Genomic DNA, 25809 nt, shown 5'->3' on the forward strand with positions numbered 1-25809 from the left:
GTTTACTCTGTGAATTAATTATTTATTTGGAACAATTGGTTATTCATTCCCATTAACTGGATATGGAGGTTTTTACTTAAGGAACACTTATCAGTCTGGAGGTCAAGCTACTTCAGAAACTTGTCAGTATTTATTCATTGAGTTATTTGGATATGAGCATTTCCAACAGGGGGCATTTGGTTTTAAAAGTCAGAAGAATACCAGGGCATCATAACAATCAGCAACACCATAGGAGCAGGGTAGTCTTCAGCCGCAATAATCTCCAGTACCAGCAAATACTGGAGTGGTTGAAGTGCTCAAGTAAATAGGGCATACTTATTTATTAATAATAAGATTTATTTTTTAAAAATCATGAGCAGTGGATGTCACTGGCTAGGTCAGCATTTATTGCCTATCCCTAGTTGCCCTTGAGAAACTGGTGTCAAAGAGTGTGGTGCTGGAAAAGCACAGCAGGTCAGGCAGCATCCGAGGAGCAGGAGAGTCGATGTTTCGAGCATAAGCCCTTCATCAGGGAAGTGGTGCTGAGCTGCTTTCTTGAACCACAGCAGTCCATGTGCGAGTGGGTAGAGCCTCAATGTTGTTAGGGATGGAATTTCAGGATTTTGACGCAGTAACAGTGAAGGAATGGTGTCATGTTTTGCCAGTCAAAATGGAAAGTGGCTTGGAAGGGAACTTGCAGATGATGGCGTTCCCATGGATCTGCTACCTCTGTCCTTCTAGATGGTTGAGATTGGGAGCTTGGAATGGACTATTTAAGTGAGTTGTTGAATATATCTTGTAGAAGGTACAAATCTGTGTTATTACTGTCACTGTTGTCATTACTCCGAACAATAATAGTAACAGCTGTTGTTACAACTATTTCTGCAATTACTACAATATTTCTATTTAGCCTATTACACACACATGGTAAAAAGATACTACCCATCTATACATCACAAAGGGCAGACATCAACATTTACAGCGCAGCAGAGACCATCCAATGGCAGCTCTTCACTTGAACAACCCAAATTGAATCTCAACCAAAAACAGAAATTGCTGGAGAATCTCAGCAGGTCTGACAGGCCTGTGAAAAGAAATCAGAGTTAACTTTTCGGGTTGAGTGACCCTTCCTCAGAACTGATGGTAGCTAGGAAAATGTCGATTCATATACAGAAGATAGGATAGAGGGAGGGGATAAGGTGTAAACGATAGATAGGGATAGAACCAGAAGAGAGAAAAGAACAGTGACTAGGAGAGTGAATAGCTATTAATGGAGACTGTATGGATTGTGAATTTTACTGTCCTGCATTCTACGTAGAGCAGTGCATCATTCCCTGTTTCAAATATGAATCTGACTTTTCCTTTGAAACTGTTACTTGGTTAGCAAGAGATTCAAATTATCATCGCACCGTCTTCCTGACTATGTTACTGATTATCCTTCATCACTGTCTCCTCAAACTGGGATGCGATTGACTCTGGGACACTTCAATATCACTTCAAGATTTCTGTTCAATTTCCTATTCTTCTCTTCCTCCTTTGCTCTAGTGGAAGTCATCGCAGTTTCTCAAGTCTTCAATAGTGACTATTGTCTCATATTTATTTTATTTCCTCATGGGATTTGGGAATCGCTGGTGACCCCAGCTTTTATTGCCTGGCCCTATTCACCTCTGTACTGATTGGCTTGTAAGGCCAAGTCAGAGGCAGTTAAAGTCTAGCATTTTGCTGTGAGTCTGGAGTCACATCTAGGCCAGAACAAGTGGCAGATTTCCTTGCTGGAAAGTTCACATTAGTGAACTTGATACTTTTTAAACATTAAAACAACAATTGCTAATGGTTACATCATTTTAATTCCAGATTTTTTATTGAATTCACATTTCACTATCTGCCATTTCACTATTTGTCAGATTCAAATCTACCTCAGTATGGGGTCTAGCTTACAAGTCCAGTGACTTTATCATTGCCACTGCCTCCAATAATTATCCTGATGAATCCATATTGTATGATCTTCATAGTTATAATGTTCATTGTACAAGAGGACTAAGGCTTAGCTAATATCTTGTATTTTTACCAACTTTGGGCTGAAATTCCTCTATGGACAAGAATATTTTAAATTGGGACAACTAGGACGACTGCCTTGGTTTAAAGGGCCTTGTTACAGCAGTATTCTACCCCCCTCATTTACCCATGCCCCCTCCGGGCCAACATAACTCCCTTGCAAATTCCAGAGGGCATGCTAATACCACCATTCCCTGCTCTCGCCTCAGTGTGATCTTCCTCGTTACCTTCCTGCTGCCGGGAAAAAAAATGGAATCTGTCAGAAATTTAGGCAGGAGCTCTGCATCAAACTTAAAGGCCTCCAGAATCATCCCAACCCCGGGAAAATCCTACGCCTTTGTCTCTTCATAAAACCTAATTTTTTGGTCTTTTTTGATGGTTTTTCCCGACCGTAATTTCATAATGTACGATTTTTCTCACTACACAATTTTTGAGACCAATGTTTTTGGACAAAAGTAATAAGGTTGACTCTTATGTTTTTGAGGGATTGGTATGTGGACACTGTTGTGGACCCAAATGAAGTCCAAGAAAGACCTTCACAATGGAATAAAGAAAAATTAAAGAATTACTCAACATTCATTCATGTTACACAAAATCATAAAACAATATTATTTTCACCCATTTTAATGATCAAAAATTTGTTTGTTTACTCAGTGGGATTCATTTCCTGTACCTGAGAGCTGTTTTTTAGATTAGATCACTACAGTATGGAAACAGGCCCTTCAGCCCAACAAGTCCACACCGACCCTCCGAAGAGTAACCCATCCAGACCGATTCCCCCCTGACTCATGCACCTAACACTACGGGCAATTTAGTATGGCCAGTCTCTATGGCAAGTTACTCTCTTAGTGCTAGCAGCGCTAGGAGTTGCAGTGACCAGAATTGGAACTGCATGCAGTCAATGGAGCTGCGAGTCCTGGGGCCTGCGATCAGACAGTTTTAGGATTTAAGGGCAGGGGGAAGGGTGAAGTTGAGGAGCATGCTGGTGGTGGTAGGCAGGAAGGGCATTGGGAGAAATTGGCATCTATGCGTTCAGACCAATGTCGGGAGGAAGCTGTTAATGGAAATGAGCTCTGCTCCTGCTTCCTCTCCCCATAGGGTCTGAGCAGATCCTATTCCAACAAACGCATCCCCACAGCTCCTCCCGTCATGACGAAAATTAAGACAGGGCCACAGCCAGCCCTTAAGTTGTCATTAACCAGCCAATTAAGGGCCTCAATTGAGACAATAGGTCCAGCCATCCTATTGGTAAGTTATGAAAAGGGCAGGTAGGCAGTCCAAGGAATCTTACAGCCTCTTCACCATCCCATCCTGCCTGGGGCAGGAGAAATGGGAGGGAGTGTCGGAGATCCTTTGTAAAATTTTGCCCTTGGCATTTGTGCCCAAGGACCTGACAACAGTGTCACACAGTTAGAGACATAGTTACAGGATAAGCGGAAACACATTTAAAATTGAAACCCGAAAGAATGTCTTCTCCCAGAGTAGTGAGCATCAGGGATTCTCTACACCAGAAAATGGTGGAGGCTAGACCACTGAAACTGGTTAAAGAGGAAGTAGAGTCAAGGAGTGTGAAGTGCTGGCACAAAAGATGAGATGGGGCCTGTGACAGTTCAGCCATGATCTTATTGGATAATGGGGCAGCCTTAAGGGGCTGAATGGCCTAATCCTACTCATACTGCCTAGGTTGCTTCTGTTGAATTGGTATTGTTGTGAAAAGTCTTGAAGGATAAAAGATGAAAATGTGCATTTTTTTTCAGCAATAATAAAGTCTATCGAATGCAAATGATAACAAATTGGTCTCCGTGGGGCTCTGAATCCAGATTCATCTCTTCCCTGCCTGCCTGTCATTATTCTGAGTGGCAGTTAGTCCAATCTCCAACATTAACCCTTTCAGAGCCATCACTTTACATACCAGCACCTCATTAAGGTCACACACTCATTGTTCCATAGTAAAGCTAGCTGAGGAGCTCTTGGTGCTCTGATGACCGAGGCTCCAATTTCTCAATGTGGTTATCACAGCTTCCAGGGGATGACAAATCATTGCCATGGAAGTTTAATCAGTTGTTGCAGTTGCTGTGGAATTCTCAACTGCAGTGTGTTTCCGATGCCTAGGGATGTGTCCAGCATCCCATCAGACTTTCTGATTAATTACTGCATGATTCATGATATTTTAATGATGATTTGCCTGGACCCCAGAATCGCTCCACTTTCGCCATCTTTCCACCATTTATAAAGTACCCCTTCAGTCCAAATGCATGGCCTGACATTTGCCTTCACTGGAATCCACCTTTGTCCGATCACTTAAAATCTTCCAAATTTGATGCTTCCATCTCCACTGCTTACAATTGAGATTTCAGCCCAACTTGGCTATGTCATTCCCTATTCTGGTGAAAGGAACTCCGAATAAAGGCAGTAATTTGCTGAGACCACAATGAGAGTTTCTTGTGGGACTTATCTTATTCTGCCAATCTGAGTGCCTGCCCATTATCCCTGTGCCTTATCATTCAGTCAATCTCTTTACCAAGTCAATGACTTATCTTCAGGCCCATGTGCTTAGCTTCACTTAGCAATGTCTGATCAGATGCCCTCTGGTATAATTGGTATAATTAATAATCCTGTGACCACTGCTTTAGCTCTTATTTCATTAAAATCCAATCACAGTTCATTAGGTCTGACCTACTCTGTATAACTCCATGCTGGTGTGCTCTGATTAACTGGGGCTACATTATGAACTATTTTTCAAGATAACCTCTGAGGAGTGAGAATCTGCACTGATCTGCGTGCCTCAATGGCCCAGTTCACAATGAATAAAGAGAGCATGGGTTTGTCAGCCATGATTAGATTACTTACAGTGTGGAAACAGGCCCTTCAGCCCAACAAGTCCATACCGCCCCGCCAAAGCGTAACCCACCCGTACCCCTACATCTACATCTACCCCTTACCTAACACTACGGGCAATTTAGCATGGCCAATTCACCTAACCTGCACATCTTTGGACTGTGGGAGGAAACCAGAGCACCCGGAGGAAACCCACGCAGACACGGGGAGAACGTGCAAACTCCACACAGTCAGTCGCCTGAGGCGGGAAATGAACCCGGGTCTCTGGCGCTGTGAGGCAGCAGTGCTAACCACTGTGCCACCGTGCCGCCCATGACTTGAATGAGAAGCTACCTCTCATGAGAAAGAGGGTGAAGACAACTGCTCACCCATGTCAATGGCGATCTGGAAAAATCCAGTTTATGTGTTTATTGAGAAATGAGACTGAATTCCAGATGGCTATGAGATGGCTGGATATTGCTATTGCACTGTCACTTCTGTGCTACAAGTTATTGGTGGTATGCATGGAACCCATGAATGAGAAATGTTAAGGGAACACAAACATAAAGGTATCCCCATATAGCATTTATGTAGGAATCTTATATAATGTGTCTCAAAGGCCTGTCCCTGCATTGTTGTAATAGTAACCTGACAACTTCAGATGAGAAAACAGTGCAACACCAAGCAACAATATCAATGTTGTACAAGTAACATCTGGAACAGTATGCTCATATCACAAGATGCAAATCTCCCAATGCTGATAAAAGCAGGGTATAGATAAACCCAAACATGATAAACTGACATTCCAAAGTCTATTTCAAATTTGTTCAACTACAGGTCAGATTCTGATCACTTTTAATTTCTCCCAGGTTGAACATGTATTGCTGGAAATGTTTCAGGGCTAATGCTTCAAGGGAAGTGATGAAAGATTTTCAATACAAATTCTCTTCAGATTCTCCTCTGATTCATAACTCTGGTTATGGGGTGTCAATTGAAATGTAGAATTTGACAGCCATACTTCACCTTGCAGAATCCGATCGAACTGATGTTGGTGCTGGTCACCTTGCCAGTCGTCCTGTATTATCCTTCACTTATCGTATTTGTAATTGACCCTGGGTCACTGAATCACCATCAGTTATATAGCAGAGCCACAATTAACCCTGAAAACAGTTCATCACATTGTGATGTAACTTACTGCACCATTCCACAGGAGTGTGGGATTCATTAATTTGGGAGAAGGTAGCAATTAAATTTGTTACCCTCCCTAATTTCCAAACGTGCGTGTCTGTGTGTGTGTACACACAAATAAATGTAATGTGCATGCACAAAATACGGAGGTATGGGATTGAGGGTGATTTAGTGACTTGGATCAGAAATTGGCTAGCTGAAAGAAGACAGAGGGTGGTGGTTGATGGGAAATGTTCATTCTGGAGTTCAGTTACTAGTGGTGTACTGCAAGGATCTAATTTGGGGCCACTGTTCTTTGTCATTTTTATAAATGACCTGGATGAGGATGTAGAGAGATGGTTAGTAAATTTACAGATGACACTAAGGTCGGCAGAGTTGTGGATAGTGCTGAAGTATGTTGCCGGGTATAGAGGGACATAGATAAGCTGCAGAGCTGGGCTGAGAGGTGGCAAATGGAGTTTAATGCAGAAAAGTGTGAGGTGATTCACTTTGGAAGAAGCAACAGGAATACAGAGTACTGGACTGATGGTAAGATTCTTGGTAATGCAGATGAGCAGAGAGGTCTTGGTGTCCATGTACGTAGATCCCTGAATGTTGCCATAGAGGTTGTTAAGAAGGCATATGGTGTGTTAGCTTTTATTGGTAGAAGGATTGAGTTTCAGAGCCACGAGGTCATGCTGCAGCTGTACAAAACTCTGGTATGGCCGCACTTGGAGTATTAAATACTCCAGGGCATCAATGTAGACTTCACCAGTTTCCTCATTTCCCCTTCCCCCACCTTACCCCAGCTCCATTCTTCCAGCTCAGCACTGTCCCCATGACCTGTCCTACCTGCCTATCTTCCTTTCCACCTATCCACTCCACCCTCCTCCCTGACCTATCACCTTCATCCCCTCCCCCATTCACCTATTGTACTCTATGCTATTTCTTTCTCCCTACCCCCATCCTCGTCTCATTTATCTCTCCATCCTGCAGGCACTCTGCCTGTATTCCTGGTGAAGGACTTTTGCCCGAAACGTCGATTTTCCTGCTCCTCAGATGCTACCTAAACAGCTATGCTTTTCCAGCACCACTCTAATCTAAAGTTTGGTTTCCAGCATCTGCAGTCATTATTTTTACCCACCAAACTGTATACAGTTCTGGTCACTGCATTATAGGAAGGATGTGGAAGCTTTGGAAAGGGTGCAGAGGGGATTTACTAGGATGCTACCTGGTCTGGAGGGAAGGTCTTATGAGGAAAGGCTGAGGGACTTGATGCTGTTTTCGTTAGAGAGAACAAGATTGGGAGGTGACTTAATTGAGACATATAAGATAATCAGAGGGTTAGATAGGGTGGACAGAAAGAGCCATTTTCCTCAGGTGGTGATGGCTAGCACGAGGGGACCTAGCTTTAAATTGAGGGGTGATAGATATAAGTCAGATGTCAGAGGTAGTTTCTTTACTCAGAGAGCAGTAGGGGCGTGGAATGCACTGTCTGCAACAGTAGTAGACTCGCCAACTTTAAGGGCATTTAAATGGTTATTGTGTAGACATATGGATGAAAATGGAATAGTTTAGGAGGGATGGGCTTCAGATTGGTTCCACAGGTCAACGCAGCGTCGAGGGCCGATGGGCCTGTACTGCGCTGTAATGTTCTATGTTCTAGATATGATCTCAGCTGATTCTACAGAACAAGTCAGATTTCAGCATGAAACTTGGCTTGCTAGATTTGGTTCTACATTTTTAGTTGACATGGTGGTCATTCACTGAAACAGTCACATCAGACTGCAGAGTTTAGAGTCGTAGAAGATGTACAGCATTGTCCAACTCGTTCATGCTGACCAGATATCCCAAATTAATCTCGTCCCATTTGCCAGAATTTGACCCATGTCTTCTAAACCTTTCCTATCCATGTGCCCATCCAGATGCCTTTTAAAAGATGTAATTGTATCAGCCTCCACCAATTCCTCTGGCAGCTCATTCCGTACATGCACCACTCTCTATTTGAATAAGTTGAACCTTAGGTCATTTCCAAATTTTTTCCCTCTCACCTGAAACCTATCCCCTACCCCGAGGAAAAAAAAACCCTGTCCATGCCCCTCATGATTATGTAAACCTCTAAGAGGTCACCCCTCAGCCTCCAGTGGTCCAGGGAAAATAACTCCAACCTATTCAGCCTCTCCCTCTCACTCAAACCCTCCAAACCTTACACAAGAAATATACATATATATTATATATATATAAAACCAGCTATCTGAATACAGAACACTGTTTGAAAGTTCTTAATGCAGCAAGTCAAAACCACATCCAGTTTTCTGGCAATATCTGGTGTTGAAACTCAAACCTGGAGGTTTTATTGCTCTTTAGCAAATCTTTTAAGTTCAACTGAACTGATTGCCTCCAATCATTCCTGTGAACTGTGAACTTTTTTTACATAAATATTCACAGAACTACACGCTGATATTTTCTCAGCCACTAATAACAAGTGGAATTCTAATCAAACTCTCCTCCTCTGGAAATTGTACAAACTCAACTGTTCCATTTCGGTGATTGTGCATTTCCTGAACTGTTCCCTGAACTGCCCCAGAACACATTCCTTTCAGGGAGAGAAACTATATTTGCTTCTGTACCCTGTCAGATCTCCTCTGAAACATCCGAAAAGCTTTCAATCTCTGGGTTTTTCTCCGCTAAATTTAATCCTTGATTATCATGAACTCATGACCTTCAATGTTTAGCCAACCTGTTTGTAAACGACAACAAGTAAAGCAATTTTCTGTTCACACTCCAGGATATCCCAGCTCTCTGACAAGTACTTTGTTAGGTTACTGCTCTAGAAGGACCATGTGACCTAGTTATTTTTAAATTCTTGAGAGAAGTAACTAATCTATATGCCATTATTTAAAAATCCTATACCTTCATTCATATTGAGGGGCTTGTCCATTGAAGGTAAATGAATAACCCCTGCATGATAGAATCATTCAATCCAATATAGGGGCAACTTATTCAAGAGTGATTTGTAAATGCATATCATTAGTATACTTCTTTAATGCTGTCCCATGTTTACATTAATAAGAATATTCTTTACAGTACTTAGCTACATTGTATGCTCCCCCATGGTACGTGAGCATCCCTAGCAGGCCCAATATTTATTGCCCATCCCTAGTTATCCTTGAGAAAATGTCAGTGAGCTGGCTTCTTGAATCAATGTAGTCCAGGTACTGATGGTCGACCCAAAAGGCCATTAGGTTCCAAGATTTGACTCATGAAGGAACAGTGATAAACTTCCAAGACAAGATTGTAAGATATTTTGCAGTGAACTTGCAGGTGGTGGTCTCCCCAATGAGCCAGCTTCCCTTGATTATTTTTTGGTGACAGGAGTAACAGGTTTGAAAGGTATTATCGAAGGAGCCTAGGTGAGACTATGCCTTGTAGATGCTACCTGCTGCTACCACTGTCCATAGGTGTTGGAGGGATTGAATGTTGAAAAAAGTGAATGCAGTGCCCATCAACTGGACTGTTTTGTCCTGAACGGTGTCAGGTTTCTTCAGTGTCATTGGATCTGCCCTCACCCAGGCGAGGGGGAGGGGGGGGGGGGGGGGGGGGGGGGGGGAGTATTCCATCACATTCCTGACTTGTGCCGTGCAGAGTGAAGCATAAGGAGTTGGTTGCTGTAAGAATCCTGAACTGCCCTTGTAGCTTTTGTGTTTACACGATGAGTCCAGTTCAGCTTCTGGTCAATGATAACTCTTAGAAAGTTGGTAGTGAGGGATTCAGTGATGCTGTAAAACATTAAAGGGGGTGATGGTTGTATTCTCTCTTGTTGAAGATTGTCAATGCCCAGTACAAATGTTACTTTCCACTTTTCAGCCCAAGTCCGTACTGAGGAACCTCGATTATCCGAACGAGTCGGGCGGACAGTATTTCGTTCGGATAATCGAATTGACCTTAAACAAGGGAACCCATGCTGATCAAACACTGTGCTCTACTGGAGAGTTTGTTTAAATCTATAATTTTGATGAGTCTGCTGTCTCAGCAAACTGATCTTTGCATTCTGCAAATTACAGGTTACACTGAGAAAAACTAAACCCTTATCATCACATAAATATATGAAATCCCAGCATTAAGCAAGGTCCCGAACAGCTTCTACAATCACAAGTGCATTTGTGAATTGCTGCTGAACTCAGCGTCACCATAGAAAAACAGAAGCATCACCTCACACACCTGTTTACTTTCTCTGCCATGTTTTTCATGAACGGCCCAGCAAAGTGATGGGAATAAAGCACTTACTTTTGCAAAGGGCTGTGTAACTCACTCTTATGTAAAAAAAAAATCCAGTCATTGTTGCTTGAGGTGCTTGTTTTTGCCAGCGTTCTCACATGTTCTTCAGTCCAGGTAATCCGAATACACTTACCTCTTTGATGTAATGTTTTTATGGGACCTTGAGATCCTATTCGGATAATCCAAAATGCAGATAATTGATATTCAGATAATCAAGGTTCCTCTGTATATTGTCCATTAAATTAGGACAAAGAACTGTGGATACTGGAGATCGGAAACAAAAAAGGAAATTGCTGGAGGTGCTCAGCAGGTCTGGCAGCACGTGTGGGGGAAGAGAAAAGAAATTAATGCTTTGAGTCCAGTGACTTGTCATCAGTACTGATGGCAGCGAGGGAAATGTGGGCGTTTATGCTGGGGGTTGGGACAAGTAAGTGGATGGGTAAAGATGGAGAGGTGTGTGTGTGTGTGTGTGTGTGTGTGTTGGGGGGAGGCTATGAAATGGATAGGTAAATGAGGGGATTATTGATGGCAGGACAGGACAGAAGAGAAGCTGAGTAAGTGATAATGACAGCTGAGGGTAGGAGAGAATGGATCATTTGTGTTTAATGCAACCCATGTAATGTGATAATAGGGCGGAGAGCAGGTGAGAATGTGTGCTGAAAGCAACCCATATTAAAACATGATGGGATGTGGAGGGATGGAATCAGGCTCGCAAGTTATTGGATTCATTGTTGAGTCCGAGAAGCTGCAAGGTTCCCGAGCGGAAAATAAGATGCTGTTCTTCCAGCTTGTGCTGAGGATATATTGTATATCGTTCAGGTTTTTCTGCATTTGGACATTGGCTGATTCAGTATCTGGGGAGTTGGAAATGGTGCTGAACATTGTGCAATTCTCAGCAAACATCTCCACTTCTGACCTTATGGTGGAGGGAAGGTCATGGATGAAGCAGCTGAAGATGGTTGGGCCTAGGACACCAGTCTGAGAAACTGCTGCAGGGAGTCCTGGAGCTGAGATAAATGATCTCCAACAACCACAAGCATCCTCCTTTGTGCTAGTTATCACTAGGAAAGAGAAACAGGAGATGTAGATCTTGTAAATTGCAAGTTCATTGAAGATCCCTGATCTTCTCTTCTGAATCTCATACATGGCTTACCTTGGAATACAGAAATATATTATTCTTAGCGTTGAATATATTCGGCACCTGAACGTCCTCTGCAGTGGGGAAACCCAAGAATTCATCATCCTCAGAGTGAAGAAATGTCACTTTGTTTCAATTCTAAATGATTAATCCATGTGACCATAAACCCCAGTTCTAGACTCTCCAAACCTGAAGCTTCAGTCTCTCAGCATAGAATCTCTGGGCCTGCCCAGACAGTTTAAATGGGCAAATGTCGGAAACTAAACTGGCAACAGGCCAAATTTTAGTTTCTCAGCTGCAGGGTAAAGTCTTGCAATCGCATTCTCAGGAATATGCTTGACCTTAGTGGTTGGCGACCCGCATTTACATTGGTCAGCATGCTGTGAGTCCTCACCAACCTCATGAGTTCAATCCTATCAGCCGAAAAGTGGGAAACTCATGTTCGCAAACATGGACCCTTGCAGTGAAGACTTGAAACGTCTCTGTGCCCACCATCTCGTGGAAAATTGGGCCAAACTGGTTAACTGCAGCAAACCTAATGAGAGAATGCAAATGGGGGTCAACCAGAAGTAAGTGCAGAATGAAAAGGGCTCTGGGTTTGATGATGATATCACAAGCAGATTTGACGAAGGGAACCAATAGACATCCCACATTTGGATTGTCAGAAAGCAGGTACAAAGGATTATATGGGGACGATGCTGTTATGATTCAAAGCATTCATTTGGACTGGGCCATCAGGGGTTACACTGCGCTCATTGATACCCGAAATCTAATCACTTTCTCAAAGTTTGGTTGCTTTGAGAAGGCAGCAGTGAATGACAGTCTCACCACTGTCTGCACAGCTCCTTATGGTGTGAATGGGGGGGGTTTCAGGGTGGCAACGTCGCTCAAAGAAGATTATAAGATTAGATTCCCTATAGTGTGGAAACAGGCCCTTTAGCCCAACAAGTCTACACCGACCCTCCGAAGAATAGCCCACCCAGACCCATTCCCCTACCCTATGCACCTGACCAATGCATCTAACACTATAGGCAATTTTGCATGGCCAATATACCTGACCCAGACACGTTTGGATTGTGGGAGGAAACCCGCACAGACATGGGGAGAATGTTCAAATTCCACACAGGCAATCACGTGAGGTGGGATTCGAACCTGGCATTGTGAGGCGGCAGTGCCAACCACTGAGCTACTGTGCCACCTACAAGAGGAAGAAAATAGGCAGACATCTTGATAGAGACTGCAGGACTGTGGTACAAGGTGCTGTCGAGTGTAATTTGTAGAGAAGGTTGACACCCATGAACACACTGTCGTTGAATCTTTCTTTCCTCAATGTTACACCTTGGTGGCCTCTTTGCAGCTGAGCTTGTGGAAGCCTGCAGATGGCTTTGTTAGGAATCTCCTGATGGCCCAGTGCCTCGAGGGCTTCACGCTGCCTGTCAGTCACCTTCCCTATTGATGTTCAATGGCACCACCCTACCTCCTCAAGGAGATGGGGTGCCAGGAGCGATGTCAATATCCCTCAGTCCCTTTTGTTTATCTAATGAATGAATGGCTCATTGATGAAGTGAAGTTCCTTGTGTCTATATTAATTATAGACATTAATTATTCAACTGGAATTGGCTTTCCACAATGGCATCCTTGGAGATAGCGTTACCCTCAAGTGTTGGAGCCTAAACATCAGACAGAACTTGGGCAGACTGCTCTGCCCATCCCTCAAATATACGTGTGATCTCTGGTACGTCTCTCAGATGATCTCATTTTCACTTCCACATCTCCATTAATGGTGAAGTCCAGAAGATCACCTTCTGGACTGGGGTCAGCAGGCCTCTATGCTCCTGCAACCCTCTGAGTGTCAGAGGCCTTGTCTCTTTCTTTTACCTCCAGTTACAGGGCTCGTGTCCGGTCTATGCTCCCCAGAATGTGATCCCAAGCCTGGCCACAGGGGTGAATGTCTCCAACTCTGGTGGAAGGTGGGGAGGAAGAATTTGACAGCGTATTCTCTGAGGCTCATGACAGCTCCTCACTCAGCGATGTGGACTAGGGCCTGTTAGAGATGGATGTGGGGATTGTGATTGCCTGTATGTGTGTGCGTGACTCTTAAGAAGTCTGTCAAGGGCAAGCTGAATTCTGAATGAAAGATGGTTCAGTGTCATCAAAGCCAGGAGTCGAAGCAAATCAATAAACCTCACAGCAAGCTTCACCAATCAAAGAGGTGACCCCACAGTGGGCATTTCATTCCATTGGGCCTTTCCCCATTGCTCTGAGTCAGTCTCCATCCAGATCATTCTTTCTAATTCTTTATTCACTGAATTAATATTCTCAAACTGGCAGCTATTGAATTTACTTTCTGGGAACATTGGACTAGGCCTTGGGATTATTACTCTAGTGTAACTATGATACTCCAATCATTGTTAATCAGATGACAATTCAATGAGCATGGTGGCTCAGTGGTTAGCACTGTCGCTTCACAGTGCCAGGGACCCAGGTTTGATTCCAGCTTTGGTTGACTGTGTGGAGTTTGCACATTTGCTCTGTGTAAGGGTAATTAGGGAGAGAATAGGGCCCTTCAAAGATCAGCAAGGTGGCCTTTATGCGAGATACTAAATGTATATTTTGCATCAGTGTTTACTGTGGAGAAGGACATGGAAGAGATAGAATGTAAGGAAATAGATGTGACATCTTAAAAAAATATCCATATTACAGCGGAGGAGATGCTGGATGTCTTGAAATGCAAAAAAGTGGATAAATCCCCAGGACCTGATCCCTAGAACTCTGTGGGAAGCTAGGGGAATCATTGCTGGGCCCTTTGCTGAGATACTTGTATCATTGATAGTCACTGGTGAGGTGCCAGAAGACTGGAGGTTGGATAATGTGAATCCATTGTTTACAAAGGTGGTAAGGAAAAGCCAGGGAATTATAGACTGGTGAGCCTGACATCGGTGGTGGGCAAGTTGTTGGAGGGAATCCTGAGAGACATGATTTACATGTATTTGGAAAGGTGAGGACTAATTATGAATAGTCAACATGGCTTTGTGAGTGGGAAATCATGTCTCAGGAACTTGATGTTTTTTGAAGAAATAACAAAAAGGATTGATGAAGGTAGAGTGGTGGATGTAATCTATTTGGCATTCATTTGGCATTTCACAAGATTCCCCATGGGAGACTGGTTAGCAGGGTTAGATCTTATTGAAGACAGGGAGAATTAGCCATTTGGATATGGAACTGGCTCAAAGGTAGAAGACAGAGGGTGGTGGTGGAGGGTTGCGTATCAGACTGGAGGCCTGTGACCAGTGGTGTGCCACAAGTATCGATGCTGGGTGCACTACTTTTCATCATTTATATAAATGATTTGGATATGAACAGAGACGGTGTAGTTTGTAAGTTTGCAGATGACACCAAAATTGGAGGTGTAGTGGACAGCGAAGAAGGTTACCCCAGAGTACAACAGGATCTTGATCAGATGGGCCAATAGGCTGAGGAGTGGTAGATGGAGTTTAACTTAGATAATGTGAGGTGCTCCATTTTGGAAAAGCAAATCAGAGCAGGACTTATACACTTAATGGTAAGGTCCTAGCGAGTGTTGCTGAACAAAGGGAGTGCAGGTTCATAGTTCCTTGAAAGTGGAGTCACTGGTAGATAGGATAGTGAAGAAGGCATTTGGTATCTTTACTTTATTGGTTAGAGAATTGAGTACAGGGGTTGGGAGGTCATGTTGCGGCTGTACAGGACATTGGAATATTGCGTGCAATTCTGGTCTCCTTCCTCGCAGAAGGATGTTGTGAAAATTGAAAGGATTCAGAAAAGATTTACAAGGATATTGCTAGGGTTGGAGGATTTGAACTATAGGGAGAGGCTGAACAGGCTGGGGCTGTTTTCCCTGGAGCGTCAGAGGCCGAGTAGTGACCTTATAGGGGTTTATAAAATCATGAGGGGCATGGATAGGATAAATAGACAAGGTCTTTTCCCTGGGGTGGGAGAGTCCAGAATTAGAGGGCATAGGTTTAGGGTGAGAGGGGAAAGATATAAAAGAGACCTAAGAGGCAACGTTTGCATACAGAGGGTGGTACAGGTATCGAATGAGCTTCCAGAGGATGTGGTGGATGCTGGTACAATTGCAACATTTAAGAGGCATTTGGATGCATATATGAATAGGAAGGGTTTGGAGGGATATGGACCGGGTGCTGGCAAATGGCACTAGATTGGGTTGGGATATCTGGTCAGCATGGACGGGTTGGACCGAAGGGTCTGTTTCTGTGCTGTACATCTCTATGACTCTATGACTCTATGACTCTGCGACTGTTTCTGTGAATGACTGCCATGTTAACTAAAAATTTAGAAACAATGTAGCAAGCCAAGTTTTATCCTGGAATCTGACTCATTCCGTAGAATCAGCTGGGATCATGTGTATATGCATGGTTTGGAAATTAGGAAGGGTAACAAATTTAATTGCTTACTTTTCCCACATCGATTCATCGCGTGTTGCTGGGGAATGGTGCAGTAAGTTACATCACAATGTAATGATCCTGTGAGACTTTTTTCAGGGTTAATTGTGGCTCTGCTATCCAACTGATGGTGATTCAGTGACCCAGGGTCAATTACAATTACGATAAGTGAAGGATAATACAGGACGACTGGCAAGGTGACCAGCACCAACATCAGTTCGATCGGATTCTGCAGCATGAAGAATAACTGTCTAATTTTACTTTTCATTCTGCACCCATAACCAGAGTTATAAACCTGTGGAGAATTTATAAAGAAAATCTTTCATCACCTGCCCTAGGATCATTAACCCTGTAACACATACATATGAATGGAAGTGAATGCGAAGGTTATTCATTAGAGGTGAGTGCCTCATTTCACAGCAATGTACATGCAACCTGTGAGACAATTAATGGTGCTCTCAATCTGACCGTATAATTAAGTAGATTTGAAATAATGACTGGAATGTGCTAGCTGCTTTCCATGTAGCATGAAGGGTCAGATTTTTGATTACCAAGGTGGATGGCCAAAACGTTCACTGGATTTGCCTTGGTATAGAGTACCCAATGTGGGCAACTTATGCCCCTTGGGGAAACATGTGTGTATTCACTAACTCCACAACAGGAGTGCAATCATTCACAAGTGCTGAGGTGGGATTGTTAGAAGCTTGTACCAGCTCTTTGGAATCATCCCAGTCCTTTTCGAAGCTCTAAGTCCCCCCAGACCCCATGCCCCTTGATGCCCATAAACACTCATCCCACCCTGACAATTCAATGCCCCCAGGTCACCTCCATACCCTTTCATCCAGCGTCCACAATAAGCAAGTCCAATGAAAATGATGAAATTCATGCAGCTGTCACTCACATGCAGTTGATCCTAAAAAACCCACTACTGTATTTAAAGTGGGTATTCCCTGTTGTGAACAAACAGCGTGCTGTTCCTGCCTTACAACAAAGACAACCCGTGCTGTAAACTGTCAGCCACAGTCTGAACGTGGAACCTCCTGCAAAGTTTGCTATGGTGGTTGAACGCAGTCAAGCATTCAGAAAGACATAATTATTTTATTAATAATAACCACCTTTGGAAAATGCTAACAAATAAATCCATTAATATTTCCAGCCCAGGAATCATTTAGTTTTTCTAATTGCTTGTCAATCAAATCACTCAACAACTTTTTGAAAGAAAGTTTAAAGAACAGGGTTTTTATAAATTTAAAATCATGATAGTTTGTAGACCTTATTTGCAGTCTGTCTGAACTTAGACTAAACATGCACCTTTATGTTATAATTGCAGATTGAAGTAACTAAGTTATGTTATAACCTGGTTAGGGAGCAGTAATGTTTATTTTTATATTATACAAAAGGTGAGATTAAAGAGGACAAATCCACAAGATGCCATGTTTCTGAATAAATGATACCAAACTTTATTATGCTCTGTTCGAACAGATATGCGGCAGTCAACCTATTTCTAACACTCAGAGTTAACATGTGGTGAATTTTGGTAATGTACTGTGATAAAACAGCTCATATCAGACAGCAAATGTCACCAGGATAGATCCTACAGATTTCTCTGAAACGTTTCTCAGGCATTAATGACATGTGGGCCATCAAATCTCAGTAAACATCACAATGGATTACAATTCTTCACTATTGCTGATACAGACTTGAAGCTCACTCTCAAGATCCACTGTCTCATTGGCAGATTCAACAACTGCTCCACCCTCCCCTAGACCCCAGTACTTATTCCCCAGTATATAGCCGGCTTTTCACCAACAGCTAGCTTCACTAAGCCAGATGTGTGTCTGAGTATTTCCTGAGCTCTAATCTTGCTCAGGTGTATGCAACTGTTGGCTTTTCAACTCCCTGTCCATTCCTCAGCTCTCAGCTTCAGGCCTTCCTCTGGTCAATGCTCGTGAAGAACAGCTAAAAATTGGAACCACCAAAGAGGGAGTCTGTACTGTATCTGTCCAAGTAAACTGTAACCCCAGACTGCTTTTCAATGACCCCTGAACGGTCTGGACTCTTCCAACAGCTCCTCTCCTGCCGCTGGGCTGAATTAAATCTGCCACCCAGCAACGTCTGGCATTCCATGTTCTGTGAATGTTGCCAGGAATACCAGGAATGGGTCAAATCACATGTGGATCCCCCTCACTTCTCACTTCTGCCCCCTCTTCTTCCATCAGCAAAAGCTGCATCTATCGGAAATTAGAACTGTATCCAGGGGCATTTGAAAGCATCGCGATAACCTGGCTCTCAGTTTGTCATGTGTGTTTGCCAGCCAATGCCATAGACACGTTCCATGCAGTGATTCACTGTGTTACACCTGAGGTATTTCATACGTGCTGTATAATCTTCTCGACACCGAAGTGACAATGTTGCTGGAATGCAATTCTTGCCAGGTAAATCGTCCTCTCAGAATTGGTGGATGATCGCTGTCTTACCTTTGTGCCTGAATATGGAGAGTTCATGCCTGGCTTCAGAGCGTGTGATCACTGGGGGGAGTGCAGCACTGTCAGACATAAGGGGGCATCAATTTGCTAGCATGCAGTGCTGGATTTAAAGGTGGCCACACGTAGTTGAGCCAGATGCCTGAACTTGCAGCGTGAGTTAACATCAAGTGGGCAAGTTACTCGCTCTTGCCACAGGAATGTCATCCATTTAAAGGAATTAATGTTGAGTCACTGTTGCAAGTGAAACGGTTACCATGCTGAGCTAGTGCAGGTGGAATGAGTTGGAATTGGAAAGGTAATAAATACAGTCCAGACCAACCAAACATGCTTTCACAACTCACGTTCTCCATGGGTCCACAGCAGCCGTCTTTTCACACTTATTCCAAAACACTTCTCCATTTTTAGTTATCCAGACCATTTAGGAATGCCGAGACCTGCATGTAAGAGTCAGGGAAAATGGAAATGCAATTTCTCAATGGGTGGGGTGACTGCATCTAGCTCCCCTTCTGTTCAGGCCATCATGCCTTTCTGAGGAAATCTTCAGGGAACCATTTTTCTCTCATTGGGGTATTTGTAGTGAACTTCCTAAAGGTCTGATTTGCCTGCGCTCAAACAGTTCTCGGAGGATTCCAGTGGGCGGCACGGTGGCACAGTGGTTAGCACTGTTGCCTCACAGCGCCAGAGATCCGGGTTCAATTCCCGCCTCAGGCGACTAACTGTGTGGAGTTGGCACGTTCTCCCCGTGTCTGCGTGGGTTTCCTCCGGGTGCTCCAGTTTCCTCCCACAGTCCAAAGATGTGCAGGTCAGGTGAATTGGCCGTGGGAAATTGCCCGTAGTGTGAGGTAAGGGGTAAATGTAGGGGTATGGGTGGGTTGCGCTTCGGCGGGGCGGTGTGGACTTGTTGGGCCGAAGGGCCTGTTTCCACACTGTAAATAATCTAATCTAATCTAATCTAAAAAAAAGATGACAACACAAAAACGATCACAGCCATTCTGATGGAGAAGGAAGCCAATTCTGAATGAAACGGAACACGATCTCTGCATTCAACACATCGAACTTGTAAGAGAGCAGAGAAATCTAAAGTAGACAATTAAGGGAAACAAAATCAGCGACAGGATTATCCAAGAGATCTCTGAAAAAGGAAATGGTCTGTTATTATAGAAGGAGCTGTAACAGCTTCTTCAGAATATCAGAAATCAGGAGAGTCTTAGGGACTGTACATAGCACTGAAGAATACTACAAAGCAACTTAGCTGGTTCCAAATGATGGCATAGCTACTCAATAAAGTAATTCTGCATCAGTCTGTACAAATTTAGATTGAGTCAGACAGCATGGAAACCGAACCTTCAGTTCACCTCATCGGTGCCTACCAGACATTCCAATTTGACCTCGTCCCATTTGCCAGCATTTAGCCCATAGCCCTCTAAGTCCTCCTTATTCATGTACCCATCCAGATGTCTTTTAAATGTTGTAATTGTACTCACCTCCAAAACTACCTCTTGTTCCATGTACACACCATTCTCTATGTGAGAAAGTTACCCCTCAGGTCCTTTTTAAATCTTTTCCCTCTTACCTTAAAATTATGATCTCTAGATTTGAACCTAGGAAAAATACTTTGCCTATTTACCCTATCCATCCCTCTGATGATTTCATAAACCTCTATAAAGTCACCTTTCGGTCTCTGACACTCCAGGACAAAAAGCCCCAGCCTATTCAGCCTCTCCCTCAGTTAAAACCTGGCAACATCCTTGTAAATCGTTACTGCATCCTCTCCAGCTTAATAACATCCTCCATATAGATGGGAGGCCAGAATTGCATTCAGCCTTGCTAATGTCCTGCGCAGTCCGCTACCTGACATCCCAGCTCCTATACTCAATGCTTTGGCCAGTGAAGGCAAGCATGTCAAATGCCTTCTTCCTCAACCTGTCTATGTGCAACTCCACTTTCAAGGAACTGTGCACCTGCATCCTGAGGTTTCTATGTTCATAGAATCATACAGTAACACACCCCATGGTTTCAGACCCTTCAGTCCAATTCGTCCATGCCAATCATGTTACCAAAATAAATGAGTCCCACTTGCCTGTGTTTGGCATATATCCTGCCAAATTGTTCCTATTCATGAACTTCTCCAAATGTCTTTTAAATATTGTAACTATACCACTTCTTCTGGTAGTTCATTCCCCATATGAAACACTCTGTGTAAAAAGACTACCCCTCATATCCATTTTAAAATTTTCTCCTCCCACCTTAAAAACATGGTCCCTAGTTTTGAAGTCACCCAGCCTAGGAACAAGACCCTTTATTCACATTACATATGTCCCTCATGATCTTATGAACTTCATAAGATCACTCCTCAACCTCTTATGTTTTGGTGAAAAGGTCCCAGCCTCTCCAGGCTATTTCGATAACTCAAACCCTCCATTCCTGGCAACATCCTGGTAAATCTTTTCTGAACCCACTCCAGTTTAATAATATCCTTCCTCTAGCAGGGCAACCAGAATTGGATACAGTATTCTAGAAGAGGCCTCAACAACACCCAGTAAAACCTCAACATGACATCCCAACTCCAATACTCAAAGGTCTGAGCAATGAAGGCAAGCATGCTAAATGCCTTCTAACGCTTCCCTGGGCCATATTATTAACTGTGTAAGTCCTGCCCTAGTTTGCCTTACCAAAATGCAGCATGTCACATTTACCGAATTTGAACTCTATCTGCCACTCCTTGGCCCACTGGACAATTTGATCAACATCCCCATTGTACCTTGAGATAATCTTCTTTGCTGTTCGCTACACTACCTATTTTGCCGTCATCTGCAATGTACTAGCCATACCTCCTCTATTCACATCCAAATCATTTATATGTATGATGAAATGCAGCCGACCCAGCACTGACTCTTGTGGAACACTGCCGGTCACAGACCTCCAGTTAGAGAAACATCCCTCTACCACGCGCTGTCTCCTTCCAGTGACTTTTGTATCCAGTTGGTTAGCTCCCCATGGATCCCATGTGATATAACCTTAATAACCAGACTACCTTGTCAAATGCTGTATGAAGTCCAGATTGAGAATGCCTACTACTCTGCCTTCATCAAGCTTCTTTGACACCTCTTCAAAAAAATCAAGTTAGTGAGACATGATTTCCCACACACAAAGCCATGCTGACTAACTCTAATCAGTCTTTGCCTTTCCAAAAATGTGAATCCTGTCCCTCAGAATCCCATTCAACAACCTACCCACCACTAATGTAAGGCTCACTGGTCTATAGTTCCCTGGCTTTTTCTTACAACCTTTCTTAAATAGTGGCACTATATTAACCAAACTCCAGTCTTTCAGCAACTCATCTGTGGCTATTGATGATACAAATATCTCAGTAAGACACCCAGAAATCAGCTTCCTACAAATTTCTAAGAAACACCTGATCAGGTCCTAGGGATTTATCTATGTTTATGTGTTTTAAACACTCTATTAACTCCTCGTAGAGTCATAGAGATGTACAGCATGGAAACAGACCCTTCGGTCCAATTCGTCCATGCCGACCAGATATCCTAACCCAATCTAGTCCCACCTGCCAGCACCGAGCCCATATCCCTCCAGACCCTTCCTATTCATATACCCATCCAAATGCCTCTTAGATGTTGCAATTGTACCAGCCTCCACAACATCCTCTGGCAGCTCATTCCATACATGTACCACCCTCTGCGTGAAAAAGCTGCCCCTTAGGTCTCTTTTATATCTTTCCCCTCTCACCCTAAATCTATGCCCTCTAGTTCTGGACTCCCTGACCCCAGGGAATAGACTTTGCCTATTTATCCTATCCATGCCCCTCATAATTTTGTAAACCTCTATAAGGTCACCCCTCAGCCTCTGACACTCCAGGGAAAACAACCCCAGCCTCTCCCTGTAGCTCAGAACCTCCAACCCTGGCAACATCCTTGTAAATTCCCCGCCTGTCAAGCGGCTCATTACACCCCCAATTTTGGTATCATCTGCAAACTTACCAACTGAGGCTCAATTCCTTGCCAGGGAGTGTGTGGCATTTGGGCAGCACGGTGGCTCAGTGGTTAGCACTGTTGCCTCACAGCGCCAGAGACACGGGTTCAGTTCCCACCTCAGGCAACTAGCTGTGTGGAGTTTGCACATTCTCCCCGTGTCTGCGTGGGTTTCCTCCGGGTGCTCCGGTTTCCTCCCACAATCCAAAAGTGTGCAGATTAGGTGAATTGGCCATGCTAAATTGCCTGTCGTGTTAGGTGAAGGGGTAAAGTAGGGGAACGTGTCTGGGTGGGTTATGCTTCAGTGGGTCGGTGTAGACTTGTTGAGCCGAAAGGCCTGTTTCCAAACTGTAAGTAATCTAAATCTTGTCTGAACCCTTTCAAGTTTCACAACATCTTTCCGATAGGAAGGAGACCAGAATTGCACGCAATATTCCAACAGTGGCCTAACCAATGTCCTGTACAGCCGCAGCATGACCTCCCAACTCCTGTACTCAATACTCTGACCAATAAAGGAAAGTATACCAAACGCCGCCTTCACTATCCTATCTACCTGCGACTCCACTTTCAAGGAGCTATGAACCTGCACTCCAAGGTGTTTTTGTTCAGCAACACTCCCTAGGACCTTACCATTAAGTGTATAAGTCCAGCTAAGATTTGCTTTCCCAAAATGCAGCACCTCGCATTTTTCGGAATTAAACTCCATCTGCCACTTCTCAGCCCTTTGGCCCACCTGGTCCAGATCCTGTTGTAATCTGAGGTAACCCTCTCTGCTGTCCATTACACCTCCAATTTTGGTGTCATCTGCAAACTTACTAACTGTACCTCTTATGCTTGCATCCAAATCATTTATCTAAATGACAAAAAGTAGAGGACCCAGCACCGATCCTTGTGATACTCCACTGGTCACAAGCCTCCAGTCTGAAAAACAACCCTCCACCACCACCCTCTGTCTTCTACCTTTGAGCCAGTTATGTATCCAAATGGCTAGTTCTCCCTGTATTCCATGAGATCTAACCTTGCTAATCAGTCTCCCATGGGGAACATTGTCGAACACCTTACTGAAGTCCATATAGATCACATCTACTGCTCTGCCCTCATCAATTTTCTTTGTTACTTCTTCAAAAAAACTCAATCAAGTTTTTGAGACATGATTGCCCATGCACAAAGCCATGTTGACTATCCCGAATCAGTCCTTGCCTTTCCAAATACTCTGTATTATGAACTTTTTAAAGACACCACTACTTATTTCCCCAGATTCTTTAGCTTCCATATCCTTACCCATCATAAATACTGATGAGAAATACTCGTTTAGTATCTCACCCATCTCTTGTGGTTCCACATATAGACATCTTTGTTGTATTGTAAGAGTCCTATTCTCTCCCTAGTTACTCTTTTAACTTTAATGCATGTATAGAATCTCTTTGGATTCTCCTTAACCCAATTTGCTAAAGCTATCTCATGTCCCCTTTTTGCACTCCTGATTTCCCTCTTAACTATGCTCCTACTGCCCTTATACTCTTAATGAGGGTGCTGTGTACATTGGATAGTGTTATTAATATCAGTATAGATACTACTGTCATGACTAGGATAGCTCAAATTCGATAAGAGTCCAGTTCTGGATTATACTGAAGCAACAACAATAAAGATGTGTGATCAGTGAGTCCAATACCTGTATCTTCAATCTTTCCTTAGAGTTAGAGTCAGTTTCTTTAGGATGGAAGCTGGTTCATGTTTTAATAATGGGGGAGATATGGAGTAAGTCTTTCATTACTGTGAAGATGTTCAATGGATTCAGAAGAGATTCCCCTTTATGAAGCTAAAAATCACACAACACCAGGTTATAGTCCAGCAGATTTATTTGGAAGCACCAGCTTTTCATTCACACAAGTTTGTGGGGTGAATTTGTACTTGCAGAAGAACATTTCGTTTTGCTCAAAAACAGCAGGAATCCATGTGAGATTCTGTAAATCCCTTTTTGAGGAATAGAATCAGTCTGAACATTGGGGCACAGACAGACAAACATTAACTCACACCTTCCATGTAATATCTGAGCTGACATGGCACCTATTGTTCAAGTTCACTTGAGAATGTAACTTTTAAAAAAGTTCTGTGATTTATTTATGATAGAACTGAAACCAACATGGCCATTCTAAAAGGTGAGAGACTTAACAAACAGTCTAGGTCTCTTTCAATATATCATTTCACTAACATCACACTGTAAACTTTGGCTATAAATTCTGTCTTACAAGCTTTTACTCCACAACCACCTGAAAAGGAGCAGAGCTCCGAAAGCTAGTGCTTCCAAATAAACCTGCTGGACTATAACCAGGTGTTGCGTGATTTTTAACATATGTGTACCCCTGTCCAACACCAGCATCTCCAAATCATTCCCCTTTATGTCACTGAGAAATGGATAAGCCTATTACAAATTTACAGCACTGCTTCTATAAAAGCAAGTATTGCCTAATAAATTTGATCAAGATTTGGACATTAAGGTAGTGGATGAGGGGAATCCGATTTAAATTGTCTGCTTGAATGTTCAGAAAGCATTTGACGAGGTGCTTCACACTGAGCTCTTCCACATAATCGAAGCATATGGAACCAGAAGCATTTTGAAAGGTGAGATTAGAATTTGACTTCTGTTTTGGAGCCAAAATAATTATAGTTAATAACTGTGGTTCAGCTTGAAGAAACGTTACAACACATCTGCTCCAGAATTAGTCTTTTCATTACCTTTCCTCGTCTTTGTTAACAATCTGGACAACTGGTGATGGGACATGGTCAGTAGGTTTGCAGAAGGTAGAGTAAAAACTTTTTACTTCGGTGTGCAACGAGTCAGCCTACATTAGTGTCACTGTAAGAAATCACCTGACAACAGACTGTGGAAACGGGTAATGCTGTGTACAGCCTAAACTTAACACTGCAAAGCACTAGCAGAATGTTAAATAAAAAGGTCTCTTACCAACAGCCTATACTCTGCAGTCTCTCTAAATCAATACATCGAACACACCCTGTTCTAAGACCCACAGTAATGGTAACAGAGAGGAAAACAACATAATGTGAAAGAATTTATATCTGTCAGATGAATGGAATTCCCAATGGCACACACTGTTTGCGATGGATCAGACTAAAGCCCTTCAAAGTGTGTCAAGGAGATAGCCCACACCTTAACTTTTTCATTTTATTTCAAGGCAAGTGTCTGGTGTTGGGTTCCAAATGTGAGTCAATTGATCAAACTACTGGGCTTTAAGCAAAACACATTTTACTTCTATAATGTAGCTAAAATGCAACCAAAAAAGGGAAAAATTGACATATCTTTAATTCTGTTGAAATACTTAATAAAACAATATATTATTTAGCTAGTAATCTTCAGTTGTTCCAATATAGCAATATCCCATCAACACACCCTTGGCAAAGGCAAATTCAACAAAACAGATTTTCTTGTGCTACCACCC

This window comes from Chiloscyllium punctatum, chromosome 38 (assembly GCF_047496795.1).
Source record: "Chiloscyllium punctatum isolate Juve2018m chromosome 38, sChiPun1.3, whole genome shotgun sequence".
Taxonomy (NCBI): domain Eukaryota; kingdom Metazoa; phylum Chordata; class Chondrichthyes; order Orectolobiformes; family Hemiscylliidae; genus Chiloscyllium; species Chiloscyllium punctatum.